General features: G+C 41.8%; 1 long non-coding RNA gene across 1 annotated transcript in view; it reads right to left on the bottom strand.

Moving 5' to 3' along the window:
• The window catches only part of LOC309636817, a 29,201-nt gene extending 14,972 nt beyond the window's left edge, over positions 1–14,229 (bottom strand). The window contains exons 1-3 of the long non-coding RNA XR_014250238.1: positions 14,139–14,229; positions 7,818–7,932; positions 5,062–5,602 (exon numbers count right to left, since the gene is read on the bottom strand). This is a non-coding gene — a long non-coding RNA (uncharacterized lncRNA). The remainder of the gene's footprint in view (positions 1–5,061; positions 5,603–7,817; positions 7,933–14,138) is intronic.
• Positions 14,230–14,260: the final 31 nt, after the last annotated feature.

Below are 14,260 nucleotides of genomic sequence, written 5' to 3' on the forward strand. Positions count from 1 at the left end.
CTCACTGAAATCATTTCTTTGATATACACCTCACCTATCTGGGGTCAGTATCCTGTGTTTTCACATCCTGAGTTTCCTCAAGGCTCACCGTAGGGAGTGGCTGCAGTCTGCTGGCTGCTAGATGGCAGGTATTCTTTCCTTCCTGAGTTCCCCCAGGGCTCATCAGCTCACCATCAGTGGTGGCTGCAATTGCTGATGACTGTGACATCCTTTGTTTACTGATATGGCAGAAAATATTCCATTTCTCAGATCCTCCTCTTGGTCAGGAATTCGACAAATATTTGGGAGACATTTCATGACCAAATTTTGTCCCACAGCACTGGGAGGCTCATCCCAGATCAGGCAAAAATTCTTGTTGATATGCCACTCCAGGTGCTAATTTCTGGATTAGGCCCTGTTGATAATTAAAGACTCTCTGGATCCTCTGTCTTTCTAGTCTATTATGATCCAGGAAATCTTTTCCCTTGTTGCTTCTTCCCATACTTAGAATCACACTATTACAATTATTCTATAAGAGTCATAAATGTGATCTATTTCCTCAAGATGTTTAGCCATCATCAATTTTGTTGGAGGCTTGGTTACACACTGGGTACTGTAAGAGACAACAATCTTATATAATAGACAGGATATAAGCAACACAGCTAGTAACACTGACCAAGTCATAGTGCAGCAGGGAGACGCAAATCACGAACAATTAGGAAACAAAGAACAAATTAAAACAATGCTTAGGGCTTCCCTGGTGGCGCAGTGGTTGAGAATCTGCCTGCCAATGCAGAGGATACGGGTTCGAGCCCTGGTCTGGGAAGATCCCACATGCCGCGGAGCAACTGGGCCCGTGAGCCACAATTACTGAGCCTGCGCGTCTGGAGCCTGTGCTCCGCAACAAGAGAGGCCACGATAATGAGAGGCCCGCGCACCGCGATGAAGAATGGCCCCCACTTGCCGCAACTAGAGAAAGCCCTCACACAGAAACGAAGACCCAACACAGCCATAAAAATAAATAAATAAATAAACCCAAAGTTTAAAGAAAAAAAAAACAATGCTTAGTATAACTGTTTGTAATCCAGTTACAATAAGCCATCAAGTCCACAAGAGAGCCAGGTGGAGAAAGCCAAATTCTGGCAGGACCAGGTAGAGAGAAAAAGATAAATGTTTCATCGTTGTTTACAAGGGTATACTTTATCAACTTGTTGTAGCCCATAGCATAAGAGAAAAGGTTTTTCTGGAAAACAAAGATTAAGGCTAGTATAATTCCCAAAGTCAAAAAGTTATAAATCATGTTCATCAGTTTATTCAGTCCCATGTAATTAATTAATTCCTGTTGATCTAGATGAAGTAATCAGGTTTTCCATTAGTTTTTTCATTTGTTACCCAGTCCAGTGGCATTATCTAAAGGCTATCAGAAACTTATATTTGTTTTAAAAAAGTTCCTTTTTATGCCTTCTTGAAGATGTGGCAGTTTTGCAAAGCATCACCCTTAGCTGCCAATGAATGATAAAGGTCTTAAAAAGGCAAGGTTAAAGATCTCATTACAATTCTTCTTGGCAAAGAAGCTTATCCAAGTTGTTGTAACATACAACATTTTACAATAACAACTAAAACTATAACATTATGCCAGGACATATGTAAATTTCAGAGCTTTATATGATTTTTACAATTTTATATTAATAACATTTATTCATACCATATAATCTGAGGAGGCTTATCACTCATTTGACAATGCTTTCTGTGTAATTTAGCATACTGACCAATTCTAGTCAGTTTAATATATATATATTTTTTCTCTGAGGTGCCTCAGGGTCACAGTTCCCTAGCCCCCAAAAAGGAAGAAAATCTCAACCAACGCTCCACCACAGGCGAAACCAACGCAATAGGGAAGGATACCCTGGTATCGTCACACGTGAATCCCATTATCAAACTGGTCTCTCAGGGTCACAGTTCCCTAGCCCCACAAAAGGAAGATTCCCAACCAATGCCCCATCAGTCCAAAAGGGGAGAATCCCAACCAATGTCCCATCAGAGATGAAGCTGAATGAATGACCAAGGATGGCTCAAAAGGGAAAATCCCAAAGAACGCTCTGCCGCAGGCCAAACCAACGCAATAAGGAAGACTCTCAGGGGCTCTCTGAAGCATCCCAAAGCTAGCTGAAGTCAAAAGATCTTTAATTAGAATTTGATAGGAAATTCATCAAAAAATCCAAAAAAAATTTTTTTAAACATTTGGTCAGATAGAATATTTAAGAATAAAATCCATTTACCAATTAAGTTTAATCTAACCTCAGCCTGACAATGCATAAAACTCCTTTTTACTCAAAACCTATATCCCACTTTCCTATTATACAGTGAAATGTTTTATTATTTTTAGTAGCTTTAATTACATATTTAAATTAGAATCCCCAACTCTTAAAAACTTTAATTTCTAGTGAAAACTAAGAAGCAAGTAATAGTTATCAAAATCTGGAGAGACTGTCTTAGGTAATTTTCAGAACATAATTATTCTTATAGAGTTTACCTAAAAGCTCTTATCTCATTTACATTTACTTTAATTTTTTAGTATTTATTTATTTATTTATCTATTTATTGTGGCTGCACTGGGTCTTAGTTGCAGCATGCAGGATTTTTATTGCAGCACGCAGGATCTTTAGTTGCAGCACATGGGATCTTTTAGTTGTGGCATGCAGGCTTCTTAGTTGCAGCATGTGGACTTCTTAATTGTGGCATGCGGACTTCTTAGTTGCAGCATGCAAACTCTTAGTTGCGGCATGCATGCAGGATCTAGTTCCCTGACCAGGGATCAAACCCAGGTCCCCTGCATTGGGAGGGCGGAGTCTTACCCACTGTACCACCAGGAAAGTCCCTACATTTACTTTAAAGTTTCATCCTATCAAGTTATTTTCCTTGCAACAGATGTAATAAGGTCTTTTTTGATTCCTAGGTACAATAAGGTATTATGCTTAAATTAATGACTCTAAAGACATATCTATATTAATTAGATCAACGAGTTTAAGCCACCTTCAATACCAGATATCAGTTTAATGTTGAATATTTTCCAGATCATGTGAACCCAAAATTCATTCTGGCCAGTTTTATATTCCTGAGTATTTATATAAGTGCTTAATTTTTTTTAAAGTCATTTAAGTAGAGCTCTTTTACGAATTAATTTTGGTAATACCATACATCTACAACACACATAGACACATACAAACACACAAACAGAGAAACCTCATAGTTCTCATTTCAAAATTTCAGCCCTGAGTCAGGTACAGCAATGTAAAACTCATCAGTTTACAAAAGAGGTTGGATTAAAATTGGGTTTCTGGCAGATGGAACAAATCAAGCTCACTTGTCTAGATGGCTGAATCTTTTTGCTAATACTTATAGAAAAGACATTTAGGATTTCTATTTATCCTTGACAAGTCAATTTCTAAATTACTTTACTCTCTTTTCAAAATTTGCATTTTAAAAAGATGGCAGAGATAAGGGTTCCTGAGAAGACCAGGTAGGATATTTGCATCTCAAAGATACAGGCAAGCTTCTCCTAGGATGACCTCAGGGGGAAAGAGCTCTTTCTCCTTTTCTTGGGTTTCCATTAGTGCCATTTGTAGGCTTAAAGCATGCTCCAGTGGGACCCCGATGTCAAGCTGTTCTGGCAAAAAAGTTACTTGAGCATTTAATTTACAAAGGATATCTTGTCCCAAAAGGGGGATTGGACACTCTGGCATATATAAGAAGCTATGTTTCAGGGTGGGGTCCCCTAATTAGCATTCTAGAGGTTATACTTCTCCAGAAACTCCCATGACCAGGATAGACTGAGGTGTCTTCTGTGCCACCTTGGTATTTACCACAGAATATGTGGCACCCATATCTATTGGAAAGTCAATCCATTTGTTCCCCACTGTCATAGTTACCTGGGGCTCCCGTGGGGAAATTAGAATTGGACGCCTCAAGCCCAGGGGAGTCTCCTGGCCTCTTCATTCATTAGCAGAGTGTTCCTCTCTTTCTTATATGAGAGGCTCCTGTCTTCCTTCTATTATTCTCCTTCTTATTCTTTAGTCTAGGGCAATCTTCTTCCCAAAGCCCTTCCTCCTTTCAACCCCAGTAAGCATTATATTCATAAGAGTGTGAATGTCTGCCCAAGTGGGATGGTGAGTGGCAAATATAGAGGTGAAAAGTTCAGTCAAACGGAATGGGTCCTCTCAGTAAGCAGGGTTATGGTTTTTCCAGTTAAGCAAATCCAAAGTCAAGAATGAATTGTGTATCCATATAAACCCAGCTGGTTGGCCATTTGCATTAAGGCCTCCTACAAGATATTGGCACATGGGAAATTGCGCTGCTGTGGAAGTGGCTCCCAGTCCAAATTGGGTGCCCTGTCAGGTCTTAGATGGTGATACTAAACCAGGTCCCTGTGCCCTGGGGGTTAACATAGAAACTTCTATTCGACTCCACGGGTAGGGGAAACAGGAGGCGGTAAAAGGAGTGAATATGTTGGCGACATGGGGGGGGGTAGTTGGAACAACTGCTGGTGCAGAGTGTTCGGCCAGTGGGGGAGCTGGATAGGCCGGAGCAGGGTTTAAGTTTTGAAGTAACATGTCCCCACTCTCATTTTCTCCCTCTTCCCCTTGTAGAACAGGTTCCCCCTTGGGTTTTCTTTCAGACTGCTGCACCATAAGATGGCAGCCCTCTGACTTCTTTTCCTCCTGATGCAATAGCATAAATGCTTCTACGTATGGAATCTCATCTCTTTCTTAGTCATAGGCTCAGGGCTATGTTTTGCCCATTTATCTAATATACACCCCAAAGGGCTTTCCTTCGCGATAGATGAAGTATTTCCCATTTTTATAAGTTTGATAACACCAAAACACAATAGATGCAAACAAATTCCAACACAAAAAGCGCAAACAAATTCCAACATCGATGCACACAAAACAGAAGCCAACGAACTGGTTTCCAAATCAGGCAGAGTCCAACAACAATTCCCCTCTCCAACAGGGTACCCCAACCAAATGCAAAACAAATTGAGGGGGGAATTTGTTCCTGGTTGTACACACCGGAGCGACTTACCCGACAAAGATTGAGTCTGTCGACTTGCAGAAGTTTGTCGATTCCTTGCTCCAAATGCCGAGCTCTGGGGTAGCCAGTGTCACTTCAAGGAATTTTTTGAAGGGAAGATCCTTAAAACAAATTGTCCCAGCAGCTGCTAGGGCCTTGCCCCAAAATTGCCTGATCGGGGCCAGTTAGCCATGAACAGCAAGACTCCTGGCTGGCTAAGCCAAATTTGTTACTGAGTCCAAGCTCACTCTGCTCGCCACATGACAGGCCAATAAATGGGGAGATGAGATGTCGAGGCAAGGAATAGGGACTTTATTCAGAAAGCCAAGCATCCAAGAAGATCGCGGACTAATGTCCTAGAATACCATTTATCAGGGTCTGGATGCTAGTTTCTTTTATAGAACAGAGAGGGGGAGGAGGTGAGGAAGTAAAATAAAAAGGCCATAAGTCTTGCAAAACATCTCCTGGTTTGGCCAGCCTCAGGGAGGGGATGTATTTTCTTCTTTCTTACAGCTGTTCACAGGTGGGCAGGGTCAGAATGTTTCCCTGTGAGCTGAACAAAAGCACGTTAGTTTAACATTCAGGCAGAGGGGCAGGGTTCCCCAAGGGAGACCATTAAGTATGTTGTCTAATAGCTATAGACAACATCCTTTTAGTGATTATAGTAAAAAAAAAAAACCAACAGAAAGCAAAGGTTAAAGTAAAAGAAACAGATCCAACATGGAGTCAGATTTTGTTCTTCCCTATTACAGCACCACTAACAAAATATACCATATGAAAGGTAATATTGGATATTCTTTGACACTAAAATTAAAATATTAGTTGCTGGCACAGTGGCTTAGTGATATAAATGAGCTAGGAATGAATGAAAACTGGTCAGTTCTCACAAACATTTGCCTCTGAGGACTCATCTTGAGTTTCTCAAGGTGTAAGGCCCCAGTGAAAAAGCAACTAAAACCACAACCTTTCCAAAAATACCACATGGGGTCTCTACTTCCTTCAGAAATCCTATAGAAAGTGTCAGGAAATTCCAGAGACAATAAACCTGGTTAAGGAAGTGCATACACATAGCCCTTGTGCTTGAAGGCTGGGCTTAGGAAAAGGCTGATGGGATTTAATACATAAAGTTGGGGAGGGATGAAAGGGAGTTCATTCAACATCCAGCTTAACTAAGGCATTAGAGGAGGATGAGGAAAGTGTAGGTGGTAAAATCAGGTATTGCTGAATAAGAAGCATGGGCTAAAACAATTCCAGGTGGGCCCTCTGCTTTGAAAGCACTTCTTAGCCAGGCAGGTGGGTTTTAATAATAAGCTACCCAGCAGGCCAACTAGGTCCCCATGGTGAAGCTTCAGTTATCACGTGGGGATAAGAATGAGGTGTGGTTGATAGAACAGAAAGGAATAACTAGGAGCCACCTCTCATTTTACAGCCAAAGTACAGAAAGGAAATGTGAGAGCCTGTGGATACACAGCAAGTTAGAGGCAGAACTGGGACTAGAATTAGGGCTAGACCCTTAGTCAGCCCCTTTCTTTTGCATAGCAAAGATCCCTCGGAACCATCAGATCAAATTAACATCAACCTATTCATTCTTTGATTCAGTTTTTTCAATCAATCATTCTCTCAATCATCAATTCACTTATTCTACAAATGTTATTGAGGGCTCAGTGCAGGAAGCTGGGGTAAACAAAACAAACTATGTAAGACATGATTCAGACCCATGGGTGAAACACTCATAAACATATAATTAGGCACAGGAATGGGAAATGATTATCTCAACTGCTGGCCCCAGAATCCCTCTTTGAAAAGGAGTTGACTTCGTTTGGGAAAAAACCTTGATAAGCTCTTGGGTAGAAGAAGAGGCCAAGAGCAGAAAGTGCCCTGAAATTGCTCTGCAGGTGGAAGAGGTTTCTTGCTTCAGAGAGTAAGGGAAGACCAGAGAAATGGGAAGACTGGTACTACACAAGGAAAGAAAAAAGGAGGGACACCACGTGGCCAAGGAGCCAAAGAGGACTGAAGAGGGCCAGACTGACTCCTAAGGACTTTAAAGGACTTGCTGTGTGACCTGCAGCTTTTCAAGAAAGTCTTCTGTATTCATAAATACTGTGTATGAGCAGATTTGCCTGGAAACCAAGGAATAAGCAGAATTTCCCATCTAGATTACAAGGTAAGAATATAAGTCACAACTGAGGAAGTATAGGCATACTTCGAAAATATTCAGGTTCAGTTCCAGACCACCACAATAAAGTGAATATTGGAATAAAGCAATCCCATGAATTATTGGTTTCCCAGTGCATATAAAAGTTATCTTGGGACCTCCCTAGTGGTCCAGTAGTAAAGAATCCTCATTCCAATGCAGGGGACGTGGGTTCGATCCCTGATTGGGGAACTAAGATCCCACATGCCATGGGGCAACTAAGCCCGTGCACCACAACTACTGAGCTCATGTGCCTCAACGCGAAAGCCCACATGCCACAAACTAGAGAGCCCATGCACTCTGGAACCCACGCACCACTACTAGAGACAGAAAAAAATCCTGCATGCCACAACTAGAGAGAAGCCCACACCACAACTAGAGAGAAGCCTGCGTGACACACTGAAGAGCCTGCGTGCCCCAACCAAGACCTGATGCAGCCAAAAAAAAAATAACAGTTATCTTTACCCTATACTGTAGTCTACTAATTGTGCAACAGTAATATGTCTAAAAAAAATGAATGATGTACATGCCTTAATTTTAAAATACCTTATTGCTAAAAAATGCTAACCATCACCTGAGCCTTTAGCAGGTCATAATCTTCTTGCTGATGGAGGGTTTTGCCTTGATGTTGATGGCTGCTGACTGGTCAGGGTGGTAGTTGCTGAAGGTTGGGGTAGCCATGGCAATTTCTTAAAATAAAACAATAAAATTTGCTGCATCGATTGACTCTTCCTTTCACAAACAATTTCTCTGAGGCGTGCAACACTGATAGCATTTGACCACAGTGCAACACTGATAGCATTTGACCCACTTTCAAAATGGAAGTGAATCCTCTCAAACCCTGCTGCTGCTTTATCAACTAAGTTTATGTACTACTGTATTCTAAATCCTTTGTTGTCACTTCAACAATCTTCACAGCATCATCACCAGTAGATTCCAGCTCAAGAAACCACTTTCTTTGCTCATCCATAAGAAGCAACTCCTCATCCAATAAAGTCTTATGATGAGATTGCAGCAATTCAGTCACATCTTCAGGCTCCACTTTTAATTCTAGTTCTCTTGCTATTTCCACCATATCTGCAGTTACTTTCTCCCCTGAAGTCTTGAACCCCTCAAAGTCATCCATAAGGGTTGGAACCAACTTCTTCCAAACTCCTGTTAATGTTGATATTTTGACTTCTTCCCATGAATTAAGAATGTTCTTGGGACTTCCTTGGTGGTCCAGTGGTTAAGACTCCACACTCCCAATGTGGGGGGCCCAGGTTCCATCCCTGGTCAGAGAACTGGATCCCACATGCCACAACTTAAAGATTCTGCATGCCACAATTAAAGATCTCGCATGCCATAACTAAAAAAAAGATCCCGCATGCTGCAATGAAGATCCTGCGTGCCGCAATTAAGACCCAGCGCAGCCAAATAAATAAATAAATAATAAAATAATCTTTAAAAAAGAATGTTCTTAATGGCATCTACAATGGTGAATAGTTTCCAGAAGGTTTTCAATTGAATTGGCCCAGATCCATCAGAGGAATCACTATCTGCGGCAGTTATAGCCTTATGAAACATATTTCTTAAATAATAAGATTTGAAAGTCAAAGTTACTCCCTGATCCATGGGCTACAGAATAGATGTTGTGTTAGCAGGCATGAAAAATATTAATCTCGTTGTAGATCTCCACCAGACCTCACAGGTGACCAGGTGTGTTGTCAATGAGCAGTCATATTTTGAAAGGAATCTTTTTTTCTGAGCAGTATGACCCCACAGTGGGCTTAAAATAGTCAGTAAACCATGTTGTAAACAGATGTGCTGTCATCCAGGCTTTATTTTTCCATTTATAGAGCACAGGCAGAGTAGATTTAGCATAATTCTTAAGGGCCCTAGGATTTTTGGAATGGTAAATGAGCATTGACTTCAACTTAAAGTAACCAGCTGCATTAACCCTTAGCAAGAGAGTCAGCTTGTCCTTTGAAGTTTTGAAGCCAGGCATTGACTTCTCCTCTCTAACTACGGAAGTCCTATATGGCACCTTCTTCCAATATAAGGCTGTTTTGTCTACTTTGAAAAATCTGTTGTTTAGTATAGCCACCTTTCTTAATTCTCTCAGCTAGATCTTCTGGATAACTTGCTGCAGCTCCTACATCAGCACATGCTGTTTCACCTTGCTCTTTTATGTTATGGGGATGGCTTCTTTCCTTAAACCTCATGGACCAACCTCTGCTAACTTCAAACGCCTCTTCTGCAGCTTCCTTGCCTCTCTCAGTCTTCATGGAATTGAAGAGAGTTAGGACCTTGCTCTGGATTATGCTTTGGCTTAAGGGAATGTTGTGGCTGGTTTAATCTTCTATCCAGACCACTAAAACTTTCTCCATATCAGCAATAAGGCTCTTTTGCTTTCTTAACATTCATGTGTTCACTGGAGTAGCACTTTTAATTTCCTTCAAGAACTTTTCCTTTGCATTCACAATGTGGCTGTTTGGTGCAAGAGGCCTACCTCGACATGCCCACCTCACTAAGTTTCATCATTTCTAACTTTTGATTTAAAGCGAGAGTTGTGTGACTCGTCCTTTCACTTGCACACTCAGAGGCCATTGTAGTGTTATTAACTGGCCTAATTTCAATATTGTTGTGTCTCAGGGAATAGGAGAGAGACAGGGCAATGGCCAGTTGGTGATGCAGTCAGAACACACACAACATTTATCCATTAAGTTCGCCATCTTCTATGGGCGTGGCTCGTGGCACCCCAAAACAATTACAATAGTAATGTTGGAGCCCAAGGTAGGCCACCCCAAAATGTGCCTCGATGGCATATTGATTATTTTGAATTAAAGTTACTTAAGAAATAGCCAACGCAAGAGGGACACTGATTCTCCCTGCTGTCTCCCTGAAAGCAGGAAAGAAATCTCTCATGTGAAAGGTGCACCCCTGCATCTGGAGGTAGAAGGACACCCTTACTGCTGAAGATAGGAAATTCGGGACCCAGAAGCCTATATAAATAAACCTTGTTACTTCTTTAATTTACTAACCCAAGCCCAAGCTCTGTTTAGATTCTTCATTAATTGGGCACCCAAAACCTAAGTTTCCTAGTCCTGTCAATTCCTCACAAATTTATTCTTTGTCTAAAAAACATGAAAGCTTCCTGTATGGCCACTTCTTAGGTCCCATTTCTATGGGACTTCCATGTGCATGAGTCAAAATTTATTTTTCTTCTGTTAATCTGTCTTGTGTCAATTTTATTATTAGTCCAGCCGCAAGAACTCAAGAAGGGTAGAGGGGGAAATTTCCCTCTCCCCAACAGTAACATCAAAAACCATTGATCACAGATCACCATAACAAATATAATGAAAAAGTCTGAGATATTGCAAGAATACCAAAATGCAACACAGAGACACAAAGTGAGCAAATGCAGTTGGAAAAATGGCACAATATCTCCCCAGGTTTGAAATCTACGCATTCTGGGTGGTGTACTGTGAGGGAAAAAAGCAGGGACTCAGGGGTAGGAAAAACATGGGTTGGAATCATGTTCCAGACATTCATGCCATTCAACAAATATTGAGTGCATATGTTGTACCAGCTGCTGTGCCAGTTCTGCTGCTACAATAGTGAGTAAAAACAGACAAGGTCCCAGCACTCATGGTATGAATACCTAATGGGGAATTAGATAATCACACAAATAAATGTGTGATTGCACTCAGCTGACAGGTGCACAAAGGGAGGTCAGGGAAGGTTTCCTGGGAAAGTGGTGCTTGATCTGAGAGCTAAAGAATGGAGAGGTAACTAGCCTGGGGAGATGTTAAAAACAAGACAACAGGCCCCAAATAGAATCACTTATGCTAAGCTCCACACCACCAAACTGAGACTTGACTCAATTACAGTTTTGTCCTCCCAGAAATGGAATCTTAAACCAGGAAATCAGGAATCACCTTATCAGCATTAGCTAAGTAATCTGCCCGATAAACCCCTGGCATCCCCTATAGGGAAAGTAAACTTGCAATAACCAATCTGCTTTTTTGCCTAGCGTAACTCCTTTGTTCTTGCTCCCCTCTGCCTATAAAAGTCGTCTTTTCCATAAAGCTCTTCAGAGTTCCTCTCTGTCTGCTAGATTGGATGCTGCTTGATTCATAAATCATTGAATAAAACCAAGAAGATCCTTAAGACTTATTCAGTTGAATTTTGTTTTTTAACAAGGAGAAGGAAGAACATTCCAAATAGAGAATGTATAAAGGTGCAGTGACAGGAGCGAACGTGGCATGTACCAGAAGCTGAAAGCAAATCAGTTAGGCTAGAGAAGAGAATAGGGGGTGGAGAAGAGTGGATGAATGTGAGAGGATTAAGGAAGTCAAATAGACAGGACTTGGCAATAGCAGTTAGAAATACTTTAGCTGCAAGGAGCAGACAATGACCAACAGTGGCTCAAATACATAAGGATGATGATGTGTGTATGTGTTTCCTCAGATAATAAGAAGATAAGAATTCTGGAGGTAGGAGGGATTTGTTTAGCAGCGCAGTGATGTCAGGGCCAGCATGATGTGCCTTCCACGCCTCATGACCAAGTCCAAGGCAGGAAGAATGAAAAAAGGGGCAAAATCCATAACAACTGCCTCTTTTATCAGGAAAGGAAACCCTTTCCCGGAAACCCCCCAGCAGACTCCTAAGTCCTACTAGACAGAGCTGTCATCAGGCCACACCTAGCTGCCAGGGAAGCTGGAAGATCAACTGTTTAACTTTTCTAGACTCTTTAGAAGAAGTGAAAAAGGGGATTGGGAGTGGGTATTGAGTTAGTAAGTTCACAGTGAGTTTGCAGGTGCGGGGCAGGGTAGGTGAACAACTGAATGGTTGGTTGGTGTCATTCTCTGAGTGGATAATACTGGAAAATCATGAGCTCAGTTTTAGATATGTTGAGTTTGAGGTGTGTGGTAAACTGAATAATGGCCTCCACAGATACTTGTGTCCTAAACACTGGAACCTGTGAATATTACCTTATATGGCAAAAAGGGACATTGCAGATGTGATTAAGTTAAATACTTTGAGATGGGAGGGTCCTAGATGCATTCACAGCTGTCCTTATATGAGGGAAGCAAGGGAGATTTGATTCTAGAAAAGTAATAGATGTGGCAGTAGAAGCAAGAGGTTACAGTGATGCAAGGAAGGGGCCAAGGAATGCAGGCAACTTCTAAAGGCTGAAAAAGAAAATAGATTCTCCCCTCAGAACCTCCAGAAGGCACCAACCCTTATGACATCTTGACTTTAGCCTAGTGAGACTGATTTGAGACTTCTGATATCCAGAACTGTAAGAGAATAAGTTTGTGTTGTTTTAAGTTTGTGATAATTTGTTACAGCAGCCTAGGAAACTAATGCAAGGTGCCTTTAAAATATCTAAGAGATGGCAGGTAGGTAGTTGGATATAATGGTCTGGAGGTGAAAGAAAAGGGCTGGGCTTGAGATATAAATTTGGTTTTTTTTTAATTAATTTATTTATTTTTGGCTGTGTTGGGTCTTTGTTGCTGCGTGCGGGCTTTTTCTAGTTGCTGCGAGCAGGGGCTACTCTTCGTTGTGGTGTGTGGGCTTCTCATTGTGGTGGCTTCTCTTGTTGCGGAGCACGGGCTCTAGGTGCACGGGCTTCAGTAGCTGTGGCACTTGGGCTCAGTAGTTGTGGCTTTCAGGCTCTAGAGCATAGACTCAGTAGTTGTGGCGCACGGGCTTAGTTGCTCCGCGGCATGTGGGATCTTCCTGGACCAGGGCTCGAACCTGTGTCCCCTGCATTGGCAGGTGGATTCTCAACCACTGCACCAGAAGGGAAGCCCCTGAGATATAAATTTGAATGTCATATTCATGTGGGTGGCATCTGAAATTGCGGGAGGGCATAAACTCATCTGAGGAGAGTGACACTGTCACCTACCTGCTGTTTATCTTTCAGCAAGGTACCTAACTTCTCTGAAACATTTTTTATTGAACATTTATTCTGTCCTGGCACCATATCAAGCAATTTACAAGTGTCTTCATTTAATCCTCACAACCACTTTATGAGGCAGACACCATTTTTAACCTCCTATTTACAAAAAAGGAAAATAGGGTTAGAAAGATTAGTCATTGGGGGGAGGGATATATTGGGAGGTTGGGACTGATACATACACACTACTATGTATAAAATAGATAACTAATAAGGATCTACTGTATAGCACAGGGAACTCTACTCAATACTCCGTAATGATCTATATGGGAAAAGAATCTAAAAAAGAGGGGATATATGTATAACTGATTCACTTTGCTGTACAGCAGAAACTAACACAACAGTGTAAATAAACTGTACCCCGGTGAATATTTTTTTAAAAAGAAATGAAAGATTAGTCATTTGTGCAAAATCAGACAGTACATGAAGGTGACAAGACTAACTCCATTCCTTGTGCCTCGGCTCTTACGGCCCAGGTATCAGCAGTATCCACACCATGTAGGACTTTGTTAGACCTACTGCATGAGAATCTGAACTTTAACAAGATCCCCCAAGTGTACAGACAGAAGAAGCATTGGGCTCTAGCCTGCCTCCACAGTAGGTTCCCCTCAGGCAGGTACTTTCCCAGAGCCCAGCTCAGAGTTCTAGAAGCACAGAATGTTTTCCCGTCTGTACCTTTACCCAGGCCATTCTCTGCCTGGAGCTAAGACTCCAGCTGTCTGGATTAGGCGCCTCCAGTATCCTCAGGTACTTGTATCTACTGTTACTCTACTGTAACAGAATTACTGTTATAATTCTGTCTCCTCCATTAATATGTGAACGTCTCCCGGAAAAAAAAGTTTTCTCTCACCAGGTACCCCAACAATAGGCAAAACACCCAGAGCAGACGCCCAGCAACTATTTGAACCAAAGCATTAAGTAGCACATGAAACTTGTCGCCGTACAAACCGCGCAGACTCAGGGTGGCCCTCCCTGGCGGAGACTGAGGCGGAGCGGAGAAAGGAGGCGGAGCGGGACGTTTAAACGCTCCATCCCTGGCCTTCCGCCGGCTGTGCAGCTGAGCGCCTCAG

Source organism: Balaenoptera physalus (assembly GCF_965194825.1).
Source record: "Balaenoptera physalus genome assembly, chromosome: 10".
Taxonomy (NCBI): domain Eukaryota; kingdom Metazoa; phylum Chordata; class Mammalia; order Artiodactyla; family Balaenopteridae; genus Balaenoptera; species Balaenoptera physalus.